Raw genomic sequence first — 23,182 nt, forward strand, 5'->3', positions numbered from 1 at the left:
TTCGTATTATTGTCTCGATGGATATGATTGTATTTTGATGTAAATGACACTACAATTTCTTTACTTTCGTTCATTAAACACACTGATTAGGTTTTTCCTTGATCTAAAACACTGGTTAAGAAATTTGAATTTGAATAAAATTAGCAACATTAAGATGTGTTAACTTGTCCTTGATTGGTTTTATTACACAAAAATTAACACTTGCTCTGCCAAATATAAAGAATCCAGCATAATAATGAATTGAAACCTTATAGTTTTTTGACATTTAATTACATAATTACAAGGTTAAATGAATCATTATATCAAGTAACAAGCATTTGATCATCCTTAGTTTTTTTATTTTTTAGAAAAATATACAATATTCATTAAGATAAAGAGAAGGCTTATATGTTAAAATGGTCCTTGTGTTTTAGTCATTGGGTCAATTTAGTCCCTGTGTTTTCAATTTAGCCAATTTGGTCCTTGTGTTTATCTCCGTTAGCAAATTAAGGACATTTTCATCTAATTTCTATTAAAAAAATTATAAATTATTAAAAACTTATTTATAAAATTATAATTTATTTGATTTAAAATATTTATAAATTAAATAAAATTAAAAGAAAAATTATTCTCTCCCAACTCTTTGACCACCTTCGTAACACTACCTCGTTTCTTTTCTATGTCACAACCTTAATCATTTTTTAGATTGGAAATTTTATTTCTTATATGTGTTATTTCTCATTAATTTGCATTTTCTGTAAAGAGTAAGGATAATTATTTCTCATATGATTTTTCTTATGAATTTTTTTCAAAGAGATTGAATGAAATGTCCTTAATTGGCTAACAGAGACAAACACGAGGACTAAATTAGCCAAATTGAAAACATGGGGACTAAATTGGTCATATGACTATAACAAAGGGACTATTTTGACATTTAAGCCTAAAGAGAAGACATACAAGATGATAGACACGTAAAAGTATGTAACGAACACGAACATATGCATAGGTAAGAAAAACAAGATTTAAAAACATGAAAAATGGAACTAATACTTGTTTGTTTGCTGACAGCCTGACGTTGGTTCCTTATCAAACCTGCACAAGGAATGTTCCCAATGTCTTTACCGTTAGAGAATACCATAATATCTTGGAGGTCCACATAATAGTCCTTAGTTGCAAAATCTTCGATTAGTGCTAAGCTCACCACACCTCGCTACGCCACAAGTGAGAAATATTGTTGAGAGTTCTTGTTGAGCACATTTGAAGCACACATGGATTTCATTTATCATTCAGTTCTAACAAGAATCCATGAAAACAATGTCGCTTACATCGACCAGACGATCCAAGAAGTCAACACCAAGAGTATTGCGCCACCGAAGTTATTCTTCACTCATCATCAAAGCATTAAAAGATTGAGGTCAAGCAGATCCGACCTAAGACAACATCGTTGATCTCTTCATAAAGTTGTTTCCAATGTATATCTTCCAAAATCTTACCAACGTATTTGATCGCGTGACCTATCTCATTTGTAACGCAGCAACGCTTGTATTTTTGTAGGGAGTTTTGTCGAACTTAGGGGGAGTATCTTGAAACTTGACCTTAATGTACTTTTTTCCTTTAGATCAAGAGCATTTTTCCCATAGGAATTTTGCTAACCTAATGAGGTTTTGATGAGGCACCCACATGAGGATGGTCATACCTTGTGTGCATTTTCTACTACTTGATGCATATTAAAGATGTCAAGTATCGACATTGCATTAACTCACATTTTTCGCCTCAGACTATGAGTTTGTTCCATTTGGTTTATCGTAGTCAGGTTTTGGTGAGACTTTATCCTTTACGTGCATCCCTACTTTAAGACTCGCATATGCAATTCTTGTGTTGAATGAGAACAAATGACAATTACCCCATCTGCTAATGATGAAGACCTAATGTAATTACTTCTTAAATTCTACACATTCAAGAGAGAAGTGTTGTTAGTAGTGTTTTACTTTAAGTGTGGTTGTGTAAAGAAATAGGAATTCAATAGGATTTAGAAGATTTTTTCCTTGTACAACTTGTATTACTTGTTGGGTAAGTAAAACCCATCATAATTAGTATAAATAAAGACATTAAACATGAAGAATTCCACACATAATTCTTTAAGTCCTTCTTCTCTCTTTGTGGCACCTTGTCTCTATTATCTTTCAACAATTAGTTTCAACAAAAAAATGTGAATTATATGTATATTTAAAAATGTGTGAAAAATAATAAAAAATAATATGTATTAAACATATGTTGCGTTTATAACACACGAATTTACTAACTAGCCCTCAAGTACGATCTGCTCTTGGGCTTGGGCGGATTATTATTAGAGTGACTCTGAACAAATCCAAGGCCCGCATTGTTTAGAACCAGCAAAAAAGAAAATGGCGGCAGCAGTAGGAGTTCCAACCTGTCACCGGCTACACCTCCTTACACCACCACCACCACCACCACCACCACCATATTCTTCCTTCTCCCTTTTCTTCAAACCCCTTGTTACCTCCACCACCACCGTCACCACCACCACCACCACCACCACCATTGCATTCACGCATCTCCACATCCCACGCCGTACACTTATCTCCCATTCCCTTCCTTCCTTCTCGTCTCGCCCCCTCTTCTTCTGCCACCCTCCCACCGCTCCCCACTCTCCTCCTCCCCCAAGGCCTCTTTACAAGAAGAAGCACAAACCCATCAACTCGAAATTCCAGAAGATAATAATAATGGTGAAGAAATTGAGATCGAAATTGAGAACTCGGATAATAAAGAGGATGGCCAAGTGAGTTCGGATCCTACACCTGCTCTGAAGAGAGATGGGGTGAAGCCGCCGACGCTGACGGTGAAAGAAAAGAAGGAACTTGCGTCTTATGCTCTCAGCTTGGGGAAGAAGCTCAAGTCCCAGCTGGTGGGGAAGCCCGGCTTGACAGCCAGCGTCGCCGCTTCTTTTATAAAGAACCTTGAATCCAATGAGCTTCTCAAGGTAATTTCTTATTTATTTGTGACTTGTTATTTTTGGAAAATAAGATTTTGGTGGTTCAATTAGTACCCAGTTGGGGTTTAAGGGTTTATGCCAAAATTTAAGGGGATTTTGTTTTGCTAGTCTGAAATTGGTATGCTGTTATTGAAGAGAGCTTATGCTTTGCAAGTTTCACATTGTCAGATTTGCCATAGGAATGGATTCAAGATTGTTTGGAGTCTTATCCTTTTCTTTTTTGTTATAGAAATGTTCACTTTTCGAGTTTTTCAATTTTCAAAAAGAGAGATTTGGAGATTGTTGGTTCTGGTAGTTGTAGAATGCATATATGTTAGCTTTCTCACTGCTTTTTGAGTATCAAGTATCAAGGGATTCTGATAAGAAAGATCATAATTCTATGCTCTGTGAATAGTTCGCGAGGATCGGACTGATATTTATCTTACACTTCGGGAATTCGAATTATTTGAGGTTTAGGGCTTTGTTGAGTTGAGATGATATAATTGAGCAATCATGCTTAGGTAGTAGCAGCTTCCCTTACAATCACAGTTGAGTTAAACTTCATATCAGAAGTTAAAACAGAGTTTACAAATGTACAATGTTTGTAGCATACACTTTGGGGCCTTACTTCAGCTGCTGGGAGCCTCAGACTCGTATAAGAGGTAATAAATCACCATGTCCCAATTAGGGGCTATGGGGTTGGTTGACGCATCACAAATCTAAACCAGCAGTATCCAACTTTGTTTTGAATGTCGGTTTCATGTAACTGCCACATGTTCTTATACAGAACTCCATAACAGCCCTCCAAGGGAACTGAAATTCAGAAAACTCTTTAACATATCTCTGGCTTGCTGAGTTGAGTTGATTTGAATGTCTGTCCATGCATCCAACTTGGTTTTGAATGTCGGTTCATTTGCTGTATGCCATTCTGTTATGTCTCTTGATTTTACTTTTACCAATTAAAAGTAAAGAAATATAGGTTTGCTTAGCTAACACTAACACATATTGTCGTTCAATGTTCTGAACAGGTGAAATTCACGGGACATGTCCTGGTGAGCTAGAGGATGTTATTACACAATTGGAGGAATCAACTGGTTCAGTTGTTGTTGGCCAAATTGGTAGAACAGTGATTCTTTACAGGCCCAGCATCACCAAGTTGAAAGCAGAGGAGAAAAGGCAGCAGACGCGGAAGATATTCATGTGACGAAAGACATAATCGAGACCCACATCGATGGAATTCCGGAAAAAAGAAGAAATACCAAGAATGAATGGGCGTGACAGCTGAGGAAGAACCAGGGTCTAAGAAGGTTCTGGGGTAAGGTGTCCGGTGTCCTTGCATTTAACTTTAAAGCTATGCTTGTTTGGATACTATGGAATTTTTGTAGCAAGGTCAAAATTTAAATTGAAAAAGAACAGAGACAAAAAGAAAAGAAATTTAAAGTGGATACTTGCGGTATGATATCGAGGACAAAAACTCGACGTGGTTGACAAATTTATGATGTAAAGTTGATGAGCTGAGTAGCACGGAGAGTTGCTTGCAATATGATGATGTTTTTGCACTTGTATTTTGCTCGTTTGGATGAAGTCTGCATGGTCTTACTTCCTGTTCTCTCATATCAGCCCTCAGGAGGGCTAAAAAGTGCCAGCCGCCGAGCATTTAGACCAACCAAATTTTATGACTAAAGGTTATTACGTAATAGAAGTGTAGCTACAAAATTTATTTTTTGATGTAGCCCAAAGAACTACATTAGTAGCACTCTCCGAGGGCATGGAATGTCTAATTTTTCGGTTAGAATCTCGGCGGTAACGTCTCTGTTAAATTCCTCGATCGGAGGATGTCAGTTTTTGGGATGTAGCCCAAGGCCAACAAGTTTGTTTTCGGTCTTGACCAAGGTAAATTGTCGTAAATGCCCCTTTTAAAAAAGCTTCAAAGGAATTTTATCCCGGCTTTTAGAATTCTTAGAATTTTGCCCTTTAGAGTGAAAAGACATAAATAATCCCTTTTCTTTCTCACACTCTTCCTTTGCTGCTTAGATTATTTCTGTGTCATCAACTCCTTCACTTTGCCATGGCCTCGTTCATCCATCAATACGCACACTTACAATTATATATGGGTCTTCAGTACTAGGTTTTATTTGAAATGATTGGATTTGAATACTTAGGGCCTGTTTGGTATCCTATTCAAAAGTTTCATCATTTTTCAAAATATTTGTTAAGAACATCTTTTAACAACAATTTTCTTTAAAATCCCAAAGCTTGTTTGGTATGAGATTCGAAATTGTTTTTAAAGAAAAAAATCTCATCCTACGACAACACCCTGATGGAGTGGAACTTTTAAATTCAACACATAGAGAAAGGGTCAAAGAAGAGAGAGAGCATTGGAAGAGAAAGTAAGATGATAGAGGATCGGAGGAGGGGAGAGAGAGAGAGATAGGAGAAAGGAACGAAGGAGAGAGAGAGAAGGGATAGAGATAGAAGAGACGGGATTCGGTGTGAGAGGAAAAGGGAGAGAGAAATTGGGTTTAAATTTAAAAACTCTACAAACACACTTTTGGTGTAAATAAGAAACGATGCTAATTTTTAAGTTAATCTTGAGTTCAGTTTTAAAAAAGAGTCCTACCAAATAAGTTTTCAAGACTTAAAACCTGAAAAATATTTTTGAGTTTAAAAGTTGGATTCAAGTAGAATACCAAATAAGTTTCAAACTTAATTTTAGAAGAAATCCGTTGAATACTTCATTATTTTATTCATCCTTTAAGGTTTACAATATATAGGCACACATTTATTTACAAGGAAAGTAATTACAAAATATAAGGAAACTAAATTCTAAAAGTTACAAATCCTAATCCTACCCAAAATAGGACTCCAAAAATATTTACAATTAAGACTCAAATCAACACTCCCCCTCAAGTTGGTGCGTAAATATTAAACATGCCCAACTTGATAATTGAGTCTTGGAAAACCTTCACATGCTTTGTTCGATCATGTTGTACCGAATTATCAGTTATTTCCCTTCTAGATTTATTGTCACAATATGACTTCGTAGTCTCCTTTGGTTCAAAACCAAGACATCTCAAAAGTTTAGGTAACCAAAGAAGTTCACATATTCCATGTGCCATACCTCTATACTTAGCTTCCGCAAATGACCTTGACACCACTTTCTACTTCTTACTACACCACGTAATCAAATTACCCCTAACAAACGTAAGATACCTAGATTTCGACTGTCTGTCAGTAACATTGTCAGCCCAATTTGCATTTGTAAACACCTCAACCTTTAGATGCCCATATTTTCATAAAGTATTCTTTTACTGGGTGCAGACTTAAGATATGCCAAAATTCGCATTACCGCAGTCATGTGATCTCCACTGAGTGAGTGCATAAATTGACTTATAACACTCACAACATATGCAATATTAGGACGTACAAGTTGGAGATAAATGAATTAATCTCCCCACAAGTCCTTGATATCTACCCCTATCAACAGGAAGTTGATTTGGGTAAATGCTCAAGGGATGCTTTTCTACCATAGGAGTATGTAAATATGCATTTCCTATGACAAATGAGACAAGAACACGTGTACAAAATAAATGTAAGGGTTTTTTATTTTTTATTTTTTATTTTTTAACTTTAATCCATGAAAAAAATTGAAATTTAATAAAAACATGGTGTTGGGTTTACATATTGATTATAGTCTCTTGATGTGTCCTTATTTCAAATTAATTAATGTGTGTTTTATTCAATGTCTTCTATTAAATATTTAAATTTATTAATATACACATTTTAATTATTTTTTACCAAATAAAGTTTTTTTTTAATTTATTAATTTTATTTAACAATTTTCAAACTTAAAAGACTCAATTAATGTACCTAAATGTTAGTACCAAAATGTATGTACCGAAATGTATTATATTGAATTAATGTACCTAAATGTTAATAACAAATTGTATATACTTAAATCCATGCACCGAAATGTATTATATTGAATTTGTAATGACCTGTCCCCAAATATTATGGTTTTTATAATTTTAAAATGTGAAATTACGAACATGCCCTTAGAGGCAAATGTGTTGACTTTGTTTGACTGCCTTGTCATGTCTGGTAAGATTGATTTTCTTGGCATATCCTTGTAGTACTCGTCATGACGAACGCGTGAGCGCAAGTGAAATCGAATTTGGAGTTATAAAGGAAGAGTTATTAATGAATGAAGTTGAGGCCAAAATGATCATTTGACCATAAATCTGGAAGGCTCCAGATCTTATTGGAGCAATGACATGGTGCCATGTGTGTGGCCAGGATGGAAGGATGAAAAGATAAAGGAGAGAGATGGACAGAGGAGAGAAGGGGGAAGGAGAGAAAGGAGGGGGGACCACCCAATCGGAAGAAAGGGGGAAAACAGTGGACCAATGAGAAAAGAAAGAAAGGAGGGAAGAGACAGAGAAGGAAAACACCAGATCCTTCAACCCGATTCCTGCGCGACCCGACCCAACATCCCACCATGTTTTTCGACACATTTTCAGGTGATTTTTCCTGCGATTCATTGCCATCCACCATCTAGAACACATTCCACGACCTTTCTTATTCCATTTTCATCAATTAATTGATGGATTTTGGGCCTAGATTTGTGGATGTCGCGTTGACGATTTCGTGGGCACCCACGATTGCGATCGGCTGTCTCTGCAACCACCACTATGGTTCGACTCCTCGTGAACCCAAGAACAAGTCCCAAGCCTTGGTTGGTGTGTTGGAGCATCAAAGAGGACGAATCGACAACCACCCTTGAACTTTGACGGATCGAAGGTGATTTAAGGTGTTTCCTGGTTGAATTGGACTTCGGCCCAGGTATGAAAGTTGTTCCTCTTATCGAGATCTTTATTCCTGTAAAATCTAAAAATTTTGAAGTTGTTGAATTTTTCGATGAGTCGGGGCTACCGACCGTCACGTGTGGTGGCGCGTGGCATTCCGGGTCACTACCTCATGGCGGCTCATGCGATGATGCGTAGAGGGAAACCCGAGGTCCCTCAGGTATTTGAACGTGCCGAATCCGAATTCGCCATTCGTTTTCTCAAATTCTATCATTTAGGTATAATTTTACTAAATGGTCTCAAATTTGGTTAGGTGCATCTCTTGGAGGTGATGCCATCCTAGCTAGCTTGAGTGGTTCCCGGGCAACAAAATATCTGTGAGTGGACCCCTTCTAAACGTGCATGTTTTTTTTATAAAATATTAGGTTTGCATGCATGACATATTTCACAAATGGAGCATGATTGATAATATGTTTTTACGGATTTCTATATTTATGTTTTATGGATTTATATACTATGATTTATTTAAATTGCTTTATGAAATATTTATGATTTATTGAATTTATGTTTTACTAAAGATTACGAAATAAGGGATTTTCGTATTTGAAATTAGATGGATTTATGGATATGCTTTATTATGGATTCTTGAGATGAGACTTTGAGTTTTTGATCTTCAGATTTGATATGAGATTTTGAGATATGTTTTCAGTACGTATCTAGCGGGTTATGTAGACGTCTATGGCCATAGGACACAGTTGAGGATATTTATGTATATGTTCCTTCTCCGGTATAACTCGGAGTCGTACAACTTTACCTTTGGGTGATAAGGCCTACCATGTTTCTGCACTAGTGTAACCCAGTGTCGTACAACTTCACATTCGGGTGATGGACAGGTACTCGGGCGGATGAGGAGTTGATGATATTTATGCCATACCCCCAGCTTCACTGCCAAAAGCAGTGTCAGACAGCTTCATTAGCCACGGCTAGTATCTGTGTGCGATGTATATATTTTATTCTTAGGCGTAACCCGGAGTCATACAACTTCACCTTTGGGTGATGCGGCCTATTATGTTTCTTCACTGGTGTAACCCAGTGTCGTACAGCTTCACCTTCGGGTGTTGGACAAGTACTGCATTCAAGCGACTATGATACTCCTAGAGAGAGTACAATATTGAGGAGATTTACGGATTTTCCTTCAGGTGGTGATAACACTGTTATTGAGCATGATTTTACTCATACTTGTTTTACGAATGATTTCATGGCATGTTAGGGTTTTTAGAAAAACATATTATATAGTATTATATATGTTTTCAAAACAGGGGGTTCATAAATGAAATGGTTTTTGTATTATTAGTATTATTATAAACTTTAATCCACTCACATTTTCTATTTTGCGCCCTCTCAGGATTTAGATTCGAGGCACACGATCCTGACGTCAGGGCACTTCCGCTTAAGCATTTTCAAGTCTCCTCTGTGTAAGACCCATTCCATGGTTCGTACCTTTTTATAATAAATCTTTCACATCATTCTTGATTAGTCGTATGCTCTGGACATGATTTTGCATTGGTTATGTCTTTCTAATTATATATTTTATTCGTATGCATGTTTAAAATGGCTTCGTCACCCTTGGGTGTCAGCCAGCACGTGCCTATCTTGGTATTTGGGGATATCAGGATCGAGGTGTGTTAGAATTAATGTGCCTAAATATGTGTACCAAAATAGATATACTACTCTCGGGGATGTTATAGGTTAGACAGGTTATTGTAAAGAGTGATTCTGCTCTTGTTATTGCTTCTTTCAATAACTACTCTCGCGATTTGTCCGAGTTTGGTTTGCTAGTGGAGGATGTCAGGCAAGTGGTGGAGTTGATTTCCTCGGTCCATTTTGTGCAGTGCCAAGAACATGTAATGGGGTTGCCCATAGATTAGCTAAGTTTGCCATTTATGGACCTCCTGATCTTATTCAGGATCTCCTCAGCCAAGAGTTGATGTAGTGCATTTGATTTCAATAAAATATCGAGTTTTTGTCAAAAAAAAAAATATATTAAATAAGTTAATGTACCTAAATAAATAACACAAAGTCTACCAAAATATATTGTATAACAAGAATTACTTTATCTAAATGTTTACAACAACATATATTATGATGAATGAAATGAAAATGAAAATTATAATGAAATATAATTAATACATTAAAATTGGGAAGAAAAAGAGAAATAAATTGTCATATCCTGGCCCAGGCCTCCCACTGAGAAGTTCTCATGCGAACTAACTTAACTTTGGAGTTTTTATAGAACCCGAAGCTAGTGAGCTCCCAAAAGGCCTCGTGCTAGGTAGAGATGAGAATATACATATAAGGTTTACAAGATCCACACCCCTGGGCGATGTGAGATCTTACATAATTAAAACATCAAAATATAATTAATAAATGAGGTGATTAATGTACCAAGGGACTAAAATTAGATTTTGATCTTACTTTTGGTTTTAGTTTAAAAGTCATATTTGCCAGGGATTAGAATTAAGTTTCCTAATAAATGTATTGTATTAATGTAGGTTTAGGGTTACAATCTCTATTTACAATTTAAATTCTCTAATTCGATCTCTGAAATGTAAAGTGTGTGTAGGGGGTTTTTGATCCAAAGCTCGTGATGACATGATCTCGGATGAACGGAATGCCGCAAGGGTTTGACTTTTGGTGATAGAAGAATCAACATGTGTAGTGATGCTCGATGATTCTTCGTGAGTTAGGCGAAGAACACATAGAGTTTTCTGAGTCTTTTTGAATGCTTGGCTGATTGGGAATTTGAGAGTTTGGAAGGCTTGAGAGCTTTAGCGTTTGGGAGTGACACACCCTGACACGGAATGTCCACCTGGACTCCTAATCGAGTTGTGTTGGGTGGCACCAGGAGGGTGACGAAGCCATAAAATGTAGTGATGTGGAAAATGTGGGTTAATTCAAACCTAAAAGTGCCTAATTGCAAGAATGCGCATGTGAGCGGAAATGAATCCATTTCACATGTGATGTCAGAGAAGTAAAATATAGTAAAGTAAAAGAAGAATTATACCATCGCAAGTATTCCTATAACTACGTTCTGCCAGAAATCCTCACCGACACAAAAGCTCTGCCACTAAAACCTGGAGGGGCGAAAAACAAAGGTGAGTGAGCCTAAAAATAAAGCTTTGTAAAAACCCTTGCAAAAACGTCTAACCCCTCGTCGTAAAACAACTATAGTTTCCAAATATGTATACTACATAGCATGAGAACACTTATGGTAAACAATAATACTTCAGACATATGGTAAGTCACAATATTTCACATAAAAAACATATAATATCCAATAATCATACTATCTCGTGTAAATGAACATATAATATCGGGTGCTCATCGACATATGCTGACACACAAGTTCATGCATAGGTATCTAGACATGAACATGACTGGGTGTAATAATGATTTACTCTCTAGTACTACAATCACATGAAGACTGGCGCTATGCATGTCATATACGAGTCCTAATTGCCTATAGCACTCTAGGATAGAACTGGTACCTCCAATAGATTCAAAGTGAGCATATGGTGCGATGTAAACATACACGTGAAGCCTGGCCCTGGCCTAGGCAAGTACTAACACCAGTGTAGCACATGATGAGCAAATAACGCAAGTAAATTCATGCAAGCATCGGTAAAATCGATAATTCTAGTCAACAATCCTATTCATTGTCGTAAATATAATTAAGGCAACCCCTTATAGTACGCATGCCTGTGCACCTCGTAAGACGTAGAATAACTTCATAATTTTCGTCGATGCACTAATTCTTATAAATGTTAATATAATCTAGCATAACGTAGAAAATTCTTTATTAATATATATATATATATATATATATATATAAAATATAATATTTAAAAACAAAGACCCACTCACAGGTACTTGCGAAGTCGTAGCTGCCCGAATGAGGGAAGCCCGAGTCTTCGATAATAATCACACGTAAGCATAATATTAAGACCCATTAGTAAAACTCCACTAAAACGATTAAATTTAGAAAAATGGAGGGCGGATTTGGATTCAGGGCGTCGAAATACGCTAAGAAGGGTCCTAGACAATTTTTGTGAAAAGTCAATTGAACCGCCTTGGCGGTTAACTATGTTAAAACTTTGGAATTTTACTAAATGGATGAAAAAAACAGACTTGGGACGTCAAAATTAGCCTGGGAGGGTTTCCAAGAAAATTTTGAAAAAGTCAACACAAGGAATATATTTCAAATCCATTTAGGAAAAAATGCCTAGTCAGATCCGAATATAGGTTTTTTTTTGGTCGGGTCGACCCATTCCCAGTTGCAGGTATGGTCACCGATTTCTGCATGGAAGAAGGCCATAACTGGCTGGTTTGGCTGGGATACATCTCGAGCTTCGTTCGAGCTCGATTCTTAACCAAAATTTATGTTTTACCTATGGAAATGAAGCTTAGAATGAGAAGAGATTTGTGCAAAAAGAAGCCGAGTCGTGGTCGGAGTTGGTCGAAAATGGCTTGCAAAGCTCGAGTTCTTTGCCGAAAAATTGGGAGAAGCATCCCCTCGTGGTTTCTGCATTCAAACATTGTCATTCTTTTCAAAACTACTCCAAAGGTACACTAAAACACGATTTACTAGGTTTTAAAGGGTTTTTGAACGTTACCTTCACTGGAATCGACGAGATCTTCGTCAGGAAACCACAGCTCCTCGCCGGTGGTCCTTGGCTTAATGGTAGTAGCTAGGTTCTCGGGGTGGTAGCCTAGAATAGGTGTTTGAAGTGGTTTCGCTTTCGTGGTGGGTTGAAGACGATGAGGGATGGTGGTCTGGGTGGTTCATCGGAGGAAGAGTGGCGGTGATGGTAGTCGTTGTTGTTGTTGTTGCTAGGGAGAGATACGAGAAAGGTGAGGGAGAGAAAACTAAAAAGAGAGGAATGAAAGAGGATGAGAACAAGTGGCGAGAGAAGAGTTGAGAGTTTGGGTGAGGTGTGGGCCCTACAGAGCTAGAAATATTAATAAGATATTAAAAATATCCCACCAAAATTATTAAAATACTAATATAATAATATAATAATTATGAAAAATTTATAAAATAAAAAATAGTAATTTTTATAGAAGTATTTTATGGATTCGTAGTTTTGTAAAACCTCTATTGTAACTTTGATTTCGATTCTGATTGCGCTTACGCGTTCGAGTACATCGAGAATATTGTAAAATAATAACTCATACTCGTCATGAAATGACGGTCAACAAAAGTCAACAACCTCGCCACTAGGAGCATTTTCGTGAATTCACTCTTTTAAAAATAATAAAATCGTAAAATTAGGGACGGATTGTTACAGGGTGTGATTATGGGCTTGATTAGTTAACCTTGATTGTGAGCTTGCCTACAAATGGATTTGGCCTTGATTAATTGATGAAAGAAACAAGACTTGATTTGTGGCTTGGTTTGTGATTTGACTTTATCAATTTATATTTGATTTAATTTAACTTAAAATCAAATAATTCCTTTTTGCCAAACATTGACATGTGTCCCTCTTGATGACTCGTTCAGTTTTGATGAGTCACAGACTCACATGCCATGTGTACGATTTGTGAGACGCATGGTGCATGCCACATATGCCTTGGCATGTCGAAATTTAATGTGTTGGTGAACATTTATTTTCACCGAAATTTTGATGTCTATAAATGTCCCTACTTTAAAAAGCAACGTATACATGCGCTTGTCATGTGTAGAAGGTGCGTTTTGAAGTTCTTTCGCATAGTGAATGTACTTTGAGCTCTGTGTTTTGAAGTCCCTCATTGTAGATGTCGATTCAAGGGTCGTCGATGCTTGATATTAAACAACACGGGACCACTAGGAGTTTCACATGGTGGGTAATCTTCAGCTTTGGGTATGGATAAATCAACACATGTTTGTTGTGCTTGTTGGATCTCCATGAGCTTGATGAAGAAAACAAGAGTATTTGTGTGCTTGGATTTGGGTTTGATTGTGGTTGCGGTTACATATGCCATTTGGGATCAACAAGCTTACGTACCCTTTATGGGATCAAACCAACATAGTTCCAAATTGTGAACTTGAGTGCGGCTTTATGCCATTTGGGATTTAGAGCAGCTTTGTGCCATTTTGACTACTTTAGTAATTAATGGGAATTTGACCAATTAATTTGATGTGGTTTGCATCCATGAAAGTTGAAGTGGTTTGCATCCACTAATTTGACACCGTCGAAGTTGTCTCCACGATCTTTTATTTTGAAGAGAGGAAGGGATTGTGAGGCATTTCAATGTCAAGGGAACTCCACAATAAAATGGAGTTGCACAAAGATTGAATCAAACCTTGCTTGAGAAGATTAGATGTATGCTATCTTAATTAGATTTCAGCAAGCCATTTTGTGTAGAGGAATTTACTTATGCATGTCATGTCATCAACCGTTTACCCTCAACGTTGTTCAAGGTAAGACATCAATGGTGGTATGTAATGGAAAACCTTCATTTGATTATGATTATATTCGTATTTTTGGTTCACTTGCTTATTTGCATGTAACTAAAAATAAACTTGATCCTAGAGCCAAAAAGCTATCTTTCTTGATTTTAGTAATGGTGTCAAATGTTATAGGTTGTGGTGCCCAGAGATGAAGAAACTTGTAATCAGTAGAGATGTGACATTTGATGAAGAAAGTATGTTCAAAGACTTTTAGATGAATCTAAAAGATGTTCAAAAGGTGGAGCTTACGAAAGTTGCCTCTAGTACTTCAAATCCTATTCCCGCTAATGTCAGAGCTACTACAAGTGAAGAAGTGAAAGACCAAGAAGATATTGTAGAAGTTTTGAAGATTCTATTCAAGATGAAGATCAAATTTCACCTTTAGAGTCTATTGCCAAGAACAAAAGAAAGAGAAATTTTACCAAGCTAGTTTGGTTTAGTGAGTATGTTACTTTTGCTTTTCCTATTATCACTAATGAGATTCCATCCAATTTTGAGGAAGCAATTGAGAGTGAAAAAAAGAGAAGTGGTGCAATGCCATGGGTGATGAGATAAATTCTCTCTTAAAGAACAAGACCTGGGAGTTAGCTAAATTGCCTAAGGGTAAAAAAGTTATCGGTTGCAAATGGGTGTATACTAAGAAGGAAGGTGTTGATGGGAAAAGCAATGTGAGATTCAAAACAAGATTAGTTGCTAAAGGGTATGCACAAAAGGAGGGCATTGACTACAATGGGTATAAAGTAAAAGTGAATGAGCATTTGTTTTGCAAGTTGAAGAAATCACTTTATGGCTTGGAGCAATCTCCAAGACAATAGTATTTGAGGTTTGATAAATTTATGAGAGGCCAAAATTATTCTAGAGGTCGATATGACCATTATGTGTACTTTAGGAAGTTCCAAGATGGGTCTTTTGTTTATTTGGTGATATATGTTGATGATATGTTGATCGTCTCAAATAATGTCGAAGAGATTGAGATGCTGAAGAAGCAAATGAAGAATGAGTTTGAGATAAAGGATCTTGGTGAAGCGAAGAAGATCTTTGGCATCAAGATCACTAGAGATAGACAAAAATGTTTGGTGTGCTTAAATCAAAATCAATACCTTGAAAAGTTGATTAAAAAATTTGGAGTTCATGATTTAACCAAACCGGTTAGTACCCATTTGGCTCCTCATTTTAAATTGATTTCTGTAAAATGTCCTAAAACCGATAAAGAGAAGTTGCAAATGAAAAATATACATATGCTAATTTGGTTGGTAGTTTGATGTACGCAATGGTATGCTCTAGACTGGATATTCCTTATGTAGTTGGTATGGTGAGTTAATATATGCATAATCCTGGTAAAGAGCATTAGCACGCAACTAAGTGGATATTAAGGTATCTTCATGGTACTAAAGATGTTGGTTTATGCTTCAAGAAGATGACTTTGGCAACTTTGCAGTTGGTTATGTTGATTCAGATTATGTTGGTGATTTAGATAAAAGGAAGTTTACTACAGGCTATGTGTTTACTGTGGCTAATGGGCCAATTTGTTGGAGGTCCATTTTGCAGTGGTCTGCTGCCTTGTCTACTACAAAGGCAAAATACGTGGTAGTTGTTGAAGCTATAAAGGAGGCCATTTGGATACACAAACTTAACAGAGATTTGGGTTTGATCAGAAGCAAGTAGATGTGCATTTTGATAGTCAAAGTGGCATTTATTTGGCTAAGTATCAGGTTCATCATGCAAGGACTAAGCACATAAATGTGCATTATCACTTTGTGCGTGAAGTTGTTGAATGGGAGATCATTCTCCAGAAGGTTCCAACTAAAGACAACCCCGCTAATATGTTAACTAAGGTGGTTGGTGTAGCCAAGTTTGTTCATTGCTTGAACTTGGCTTACATTTTGCCTATGTAAAGAAGATGTTGAGCAGTAGGAGTTTTGGAGCATTTGGTTCGGCATGAGTTCTTTTCCTGCTAGTATTTGAAAGTGATTTTTGAGTGATTGCTAATTATATTAGCTTGGCTTGTCATGATACTTTCGGGAATTTGGCCAAGGTGGAAATTGTTGTATGTGTGGCCAAATTTTAGTAGGCCTCAAATGAAGCCCATCATCCCATTGAATGGGCCTTTTTATTTGGCCCATGTGAAAGCCGCATGTGTGGCTTGGGTTAATATTGGCAGCAGTTGCTGCCTTTTGTTTATAGTAGACATAAGAAAGACAAAAGGAGCCGACAACCTCATTGTTGAAGAATATAAGAATGATGATGCCCTCTTTGGTTAGCAATCGTCCATTAAATTAGTAGTTGTTGTAATATTTTTGAGCTTTATATAGGAGAGGAACTTATTCACTATATTTCTTTCTCTATATGTTTCTTTGGTGAATGAGAGCTATTGGGTGTATTAGGATTTTGGGTTGTGAGAAAGCCTATACTTTATAAACAGTCCCATTTGGTTGATAGTGGATTATTGGTGAGCTCCTATTGCTCCCAGGACGTACTCCAATTACACTGACTGTTAAGGAACCTCATTAAATCTTGGTGTTTTTCTATTTTGTTCTTGCATTTCATTTGTTATATTTCCTATGGGTTAGCTTGAGTTGGTTTCCAATTGGTTTGGTGCTATCCTAGCACAACAATTGGTATCAAAGCCCAGACAACGCTTAGGATTGGTGACTTTCATGATCGTTGAAGTTGAAGAGGTCATTTGGAATTTGGTTGCATTGGGTCAAGGTGGTGCTCCATTTGTATTTGGATCGTGAAACGTAAATTTGTTGATGGCTAGAATCACACCAAGATGGAGATTGTTAGAATTTGGTGGCTTAGATTAGAGCCACACTTTGTTCCACATCAATTAAAAGGAGAGCCATGTAGTAGTTTTGTAATTCTTTTTAATTAACTTGTTTGTAGTTTTATTCGACAATGGAGAGTGAGCGTGGTTTTAAGAGTCGAATAAGATAAATAATCTTGGAATATACATGTTAAAAGTGATTTTGGGTGTATGTAGATTTTTTTTTTTAATCTTTAGGAGGGCAAAATTGCCATTGCATATTAAGGTATATGAGTAATTATATATTAAATTTTAATGTGCAATGTATTTAATATTATGAGGAGTACTAATTAAAAAAAGCCTTTCTTCTTATACCACAATACATCATTTTGTTTTTGTACTTTTGTATGATATACGTGTTTGGGCCCAAAATAATATTATTGGGCCGAGCGTAGGTTTATGTTCGGCCCAAAGCTTTTTCAAATATACTATGGGCTGTCTGGTAGTCCTAAGTCGCTCGGTTAGGGCGGTTGAGTCCTAATGTAATGTGGATTCTTGGCTGGAAATGAATACGGCCTGAAAATGAGGTAAGTTCAAAGTCCTAATGGGAGTATGGTTGGTCGAGATAAGGCTGGATCAGAATAAGAAGTCTTAATCTGAATATAGTTTCAACTTAATCTTAAGGAGGATTTGTTGCTATAAATAGATAGTAGAGTACATCATTCAAGCCCCCTCCAATTCAACACACAAATTGCCCTGTGCAAACCTCTCAAACATCTTGAGATTTTTTTATTTTCTTTTTCCGCCAACACATCTTCAGTTTGGATAAACAACACTGTGAAGGCAACCGGCGAACATCTTTAGTTTGGATAAACAACATTGTTGTCGTAGAATCAGCCGACCAAGAAACATGTTCAGTTTGGATAAACAGCACTGTGTCGAGGCCGATTGGTTACCTATCCAAGTCTCGGTCGAGAAAGATTTCTGAATCCTTATTGGCAGAGGTAATCTTATTAGCCTTCTCGGCGAAGTGAGGTGTTACAAGTTACTACGTTCGGCACATTGAATACCGACTGATTTTATGATTGGATACTCATAAGTGAGTTTCAGAGTTCGGCATTCTGATGGCCGAACCACAATTACCATCAAGACATACATCTCTTTTGAGTACCTGTGTCCATATAGTTTAGAGCCGGTTCAACGTGCTTATACTTTTACGAATATAATCATCGTGATCGAACCTGGTGCCGACGATTCGTGAACTTTGCAGAACTAGCAGCTTTATCTTCAGGCTTGAGAACCCGAAGGCCGAGATGTGTTCCTTCCTCGGCCGTAGTCGCAAGATCAAGAAGTCAATAGTGCGCTCAATGCAATATCAACAACTTTTACTCCTCGGCCGAGATCAGCCAATGAGTTGGCACACCCCGCATCAACCGAATGATGTAGTTAGCTCATTAGTTACTTGCCCTGCGCACCACGTAGGCTTTGTAATTTTTAGGGTCAACATTTTGGCATGCCTAGTGGGACCCAGTGCTAAACCTTCGGAGTTCATGACCATTGAGACACGATCAGTAAAAAAGAAAACAGTTATGGGAAAGTCAATGACTGACTTGCCGGTTCAAGGCCTTGGACAAGATTTGTCACAGGGACAAAATCCTCTCATCACTGCGACACCTAAGACTGCAAGTGTGAAACACCGAGAAAAGGAAGTTTGTCTCGGTGGCCTGCCTCGCAAAGCAGAAAATCCCAACACAATCACAGGTATTTTAATCCAAGGAATAGTGGAAGACTACGACGAAGATGGTGGGGAAGGTTTTGATCCCCCGACTAGGTTGTTTCTTCGAAGACGACTTGATGAGCAATCTAGGCAGGTCGAATAGTCGGTTGGCCAAAAAGTAAACAATTTGCTCGATGTAATATAACGTAATGGTGATACACACACTAGATTGCTTGAACTATTGGTCAGTAAAACCTTCGAAGATGGGCACGTCGGTCAACCTCGACAACTTCCATTTAAGAATATTCCACTGCAAGCCGAGACAGGATCCGCTTAGCTCCAACCAATTAACTTGGAAAAAAGAAGAGGATCAAGCAGTAGATTAAACGGACCCGACCAAGGAGTGGAAACAACATCCGTCAATATGACCGAGGTCCAAATGATGATCGATTCGGCTTTAAAAAAAGGGTCGAAGTTCCTAGAATTCATCCATCCATACCCTGCTTATGTGGAAAAGTTTGAATATCCTAAAGGCTTCAAGATCCCAGATTTCAGCCTTTTTCCTGGAGAATCATCCTTGTCTTTGTTAAAAATGTGGCTCCGTTCACTGCGCAATGTGGAGACGTTAATAATGATTTCCATAAACTGCAACTATTCAACTTTTCACTAACAGGTTCGGCATTCCCTTGGTACATCAACGTCCCACCTAACTCCGTCCAGAGTTGGGAGGAACTGGTCGAAAAATTCCACGAACAATACTACTGACCGGGGATGGAAATGTCAGTTTCATCATTAGGTAGGATGGCTCAAGCATCAGACGAGTCGCCAATGAAATACTTAACAAGGTTCAAGTCGGCTAGAAATTGGTGCCGAGTACCTCTTCCTGAAGTTGAATTCGTCAGAATCGCCCTCAACAGCCTAGATGTGGAATACAAAGAGAAAGTCCTGGGGGCGAATATTTGAGATATGTATGAACTGGCCCAGCACATTGAGCAATATGATATTTGCTCCAAGAGGAAAAGATCTCAAATTCCCCATCTCGGGAACAATATACAAGAATCCCACGGTTAGTTACGTATTGGCCGAAAGTGAGGATTCTCAATATGCCAGTGTAGACGCAGCTGAGATAATAATAGATAAACCATACGTTTGCAAGGCATTAGCTCAATTTAATTCCAAGGATGCCAAAACCTGCTCGGCTTCTGAAGAGACGATTAAAACATCGAAAGTCTACACTTTCGATATCACCAAGGTCGATGCAATTTTCGACCAGTTGTTATTAGCAAAAATCATACAACTTCGGCCAGGACATAACATTCCTAAGGCCGAAGAGTTGAAAGGAAAAACATATTGCAAGTATCATAACTCGAACAAGCATACCACCAACAATTACATCGTGTTCTGTGATGCCATTGAAAGTTGGATTAATAAAGGCAAGCTAAAATTTCCTGAGAAACAGATAACTGTCGACATTAATCCCTTTCCCTCGACGACAGTTGGCATGGTGGATGCTCATTTGCCTAAAAACAAAGGGAAAGGGAAGGCCGAGTTCATTCTAGTACATGTCCTTAAGCAGAACTCTCAGCCGCGACTCAAGATTGATTTATTTTCAAATAAACTGCATACGTAGTTTTCAGGACTGGCCATAGTCGAATCTATGTTAAGCTCTAGTATCGAAGAAACCGATGGACCAATGGTTTTGTGCGGCCGTTGTAAAACATGCGTCGTCCTGACCGAACCTAAAAAGAAAACACCTTAGGCTCCAACTTCATGGAAACCGTCCACGACCGCATCAACATCTCCAAAGGAACTCGGTGCTGGCCAACGTCAGAAGGTGTTCGAGAGACTCGTCCCTCAGGTATGAACAAATGGTCCAACCTCAGCCAGACGGCGTCTTGACTTTAACGTGCCGTTTTATAATGATGGCTATTACTCGTGTAACTCCAGTAATTCAAGTTCATCGGTGAGTTAAAAAACCTTCAAGCCACATAAGCCATACGACCAACGTTGGTATAGTTACAATTCTCTTACTGGTATGTATACGGTGTTATCCAAATCTCAAAAACGTCGCCGCCAGTAGATAGACTGCATGGCTCGACGACAGGAAGCACAAGCTAATTCGACTACCAGATGGCAGCCAAAAAAGGCAGCAGGAAGTGGCGATGACTGACCAACCCTGACCATTATGGCTGAGTTACTTCAAGAGAAAAAGACAGTTGATCGTGACTTTGAAACCACCATTGAGAAGTTCGAAAAACGTATCAAACTCCTTCTTCGGCCTGAGGAGATGAAAGCTCATCTCGAGCATTTCAAACAAGAAGCTGAAAGCAAGCTTCCTCCATTACCCATGCAAGAGCCATTAATAAAAGTCCGGCAGAATCTACATCTTCCATTCCTTGGTGAATCCTTAGAATACATGCAAGAATTTCACAAGAAACATTCCTCCAACGACTTGTACAGCCTGCCCAAGGCATGTCAAGAAGCCCTCGACTTGACAATAACTTTCTTGATGATGAACAAATTATCCAGAAAACCACTGGTCCAACAATAAAAGCTATGTTCCAATATATATGTGAGGCTCAAGTCTTTGGCTTCGAGGTCGACATATACACAAACATAAACATTGCCGAGCTCCCTTTCTCCCTTGAAGATATCTAGCATTTGCGATATTATTTTGAAGTCTTCTCGGCTGTATCCTTCTTCGGCCTTACGGCTGATGAGAGGGATCGTGTGGCGCATTTAGATGCATATCTAGACATAAAGAACGCCCGAATCACCTATGAAGACCGAGCCCGTAAAACATTGGAGGGACAAAATTAAACCTTAGCATCGAGCATGCTTGAAGATGACAACTATAATGAACCAGGTCCAGGTGCTATTCCACAAGAGCAGGCATCCAATAAGGCAGAAGATGACCGTGACAAGAATGCTCAAAAGCATAATACTGCCTTCAATCACCCGGTGAAAAACGACCAGGACCTGATGGGCCCCTCAGTCCTTGAAAACATGGAAATTAGCATGGTCCATGTTTTACCTGCTGAATTTCGACTAATCACACACCAGCCAAATTTCTTGGATGGGGACATGAATGCCGAGGAAGCAACACAAGTCGATTTCATCACGACCGAAGAAGATGGGCAAGCGAGTAAGGACGATAAACTTAAAGTAGCCCTAGCCGAATTGTTTCCCCGCTTCTCTTCTGTCAATCTCCAACATCTAAAGCCGTTGTACGTTACGGCTCATATTGAAAGATACCTAATTCTAAGGTGTTTGTTGATTATGGAGCCACAGTCAACATCATGCCGATATACATCATGAAGGCATTACGTCGCTCCAATGACGAACTCATACCGTCAGGAATAACAATGAGCAGCTTCGTCGGCGACAATTCCTAAACGTAAGGGGTGCTCCCGTTAGAAGTAAGCGTTGCAGGTCGTAACCATATGACTGCATTCTTTATAATTGACTCAAAAACATAATATAATGCATTGCTTGGCTGTGACTGGATCCATCAAACGAGCTGCATTCCTTCGTCGCTATACCAGGTTCTCATATTTTGGGACGGCAAATTGGTTGTGGTCCACTCAGCCGATAATCAGCCGTTCGAAACCAACATGATTTAAGCCCGCTATTATGACGATCACGTCGGCTACATTACCCTGTAGGGTTTTAATGAGAACGGACGGTCGACTCAGATCTTAGTCTAGAAAGCGATCAAGGTAAGCGCCGAGACTGTACACCAAGATTCGACGAGACTTGGCTTGGCAGACTTAATTACCAGCACCGATCATTGATGCCAAACAAGAAAGACGTAGGGTCGCGATTTTATCTACCATGGAACGACTGCTGGCTTACTGGTATGCTATTGCCAAGCATCCACATTCGGGAATAAACTTAATCGAATTTTTTGCCGAATGAGAGAACGGCCCAGTCTTATCGTTAGACAAAGTTCAGGCCGCGCGGCCGAACTTGAAGACAATCGGCCCTAAGTCAAGGACCCATTAGAAGAAATAAATGTTGGAACAGCCAATGACCCTTGGCTGTTATTTATTAGTGTGTTGTTACCTTACTTTATGAAGATCGGACTTTGTAAATTCCTAAATGAGTTCAAAGATTGTTTTGCGTGGAGTTATTGTAAGATGTCAGGCCTCGATCGGAATCTCGTTAAACATGAATTACGCATCAAAGCTGGTTGTAAGCTTTTCCGACAACCCCCTAGCTGATTCTCGACCAAAGTACAACTTAGCATAAAAGACGAGCGAGTTTGACTTTTAAAAGCCGGGTTTATTTGAACCTTTCGATACGTCGAATGGCTAGCCAATATCATCTTGGAGCTAAAGAAAAATGGCGCCCTACGCATCTGTATCAATTTTCGTAATTTAAATTTGTCCACTCTTAAGGATGAATACTCGATGTCGATCTCAAATTTGTTAATTAATGTTGCAGCCAATCA

The 23,182-nt window shown here is 38.2% G+C and overlaps 1 pseudogene; it reads left to right on the top strand.

The window, feature by feature from the left end:
* The first annotated feature begins 2,372 nt into the window (after nucleotides 1–2,372).
* Nucleotides 2,373–4,555, top strand: LOC148697101 (uncharacterized; annotated as a pseudogene).
* The last annotated feature ends 18,627 nt before the right edge of the window (nucleotides 4,556–23,182 follow it).

Source organism: Pyrus communis, chromosome 5 (genome assembly GCF_041283825.1).
Source record: "Pyrus communis isolate YQ-2024b chromosome 5, ASM4128382v1, whole genome shotgun sequence".
Lineage (NCBI taxonomy): Eukaryota > Viridiplantae > Streptophyta > Magnoliopsida > Rosales > Rosaceae > Pyrus > Pyrus communis.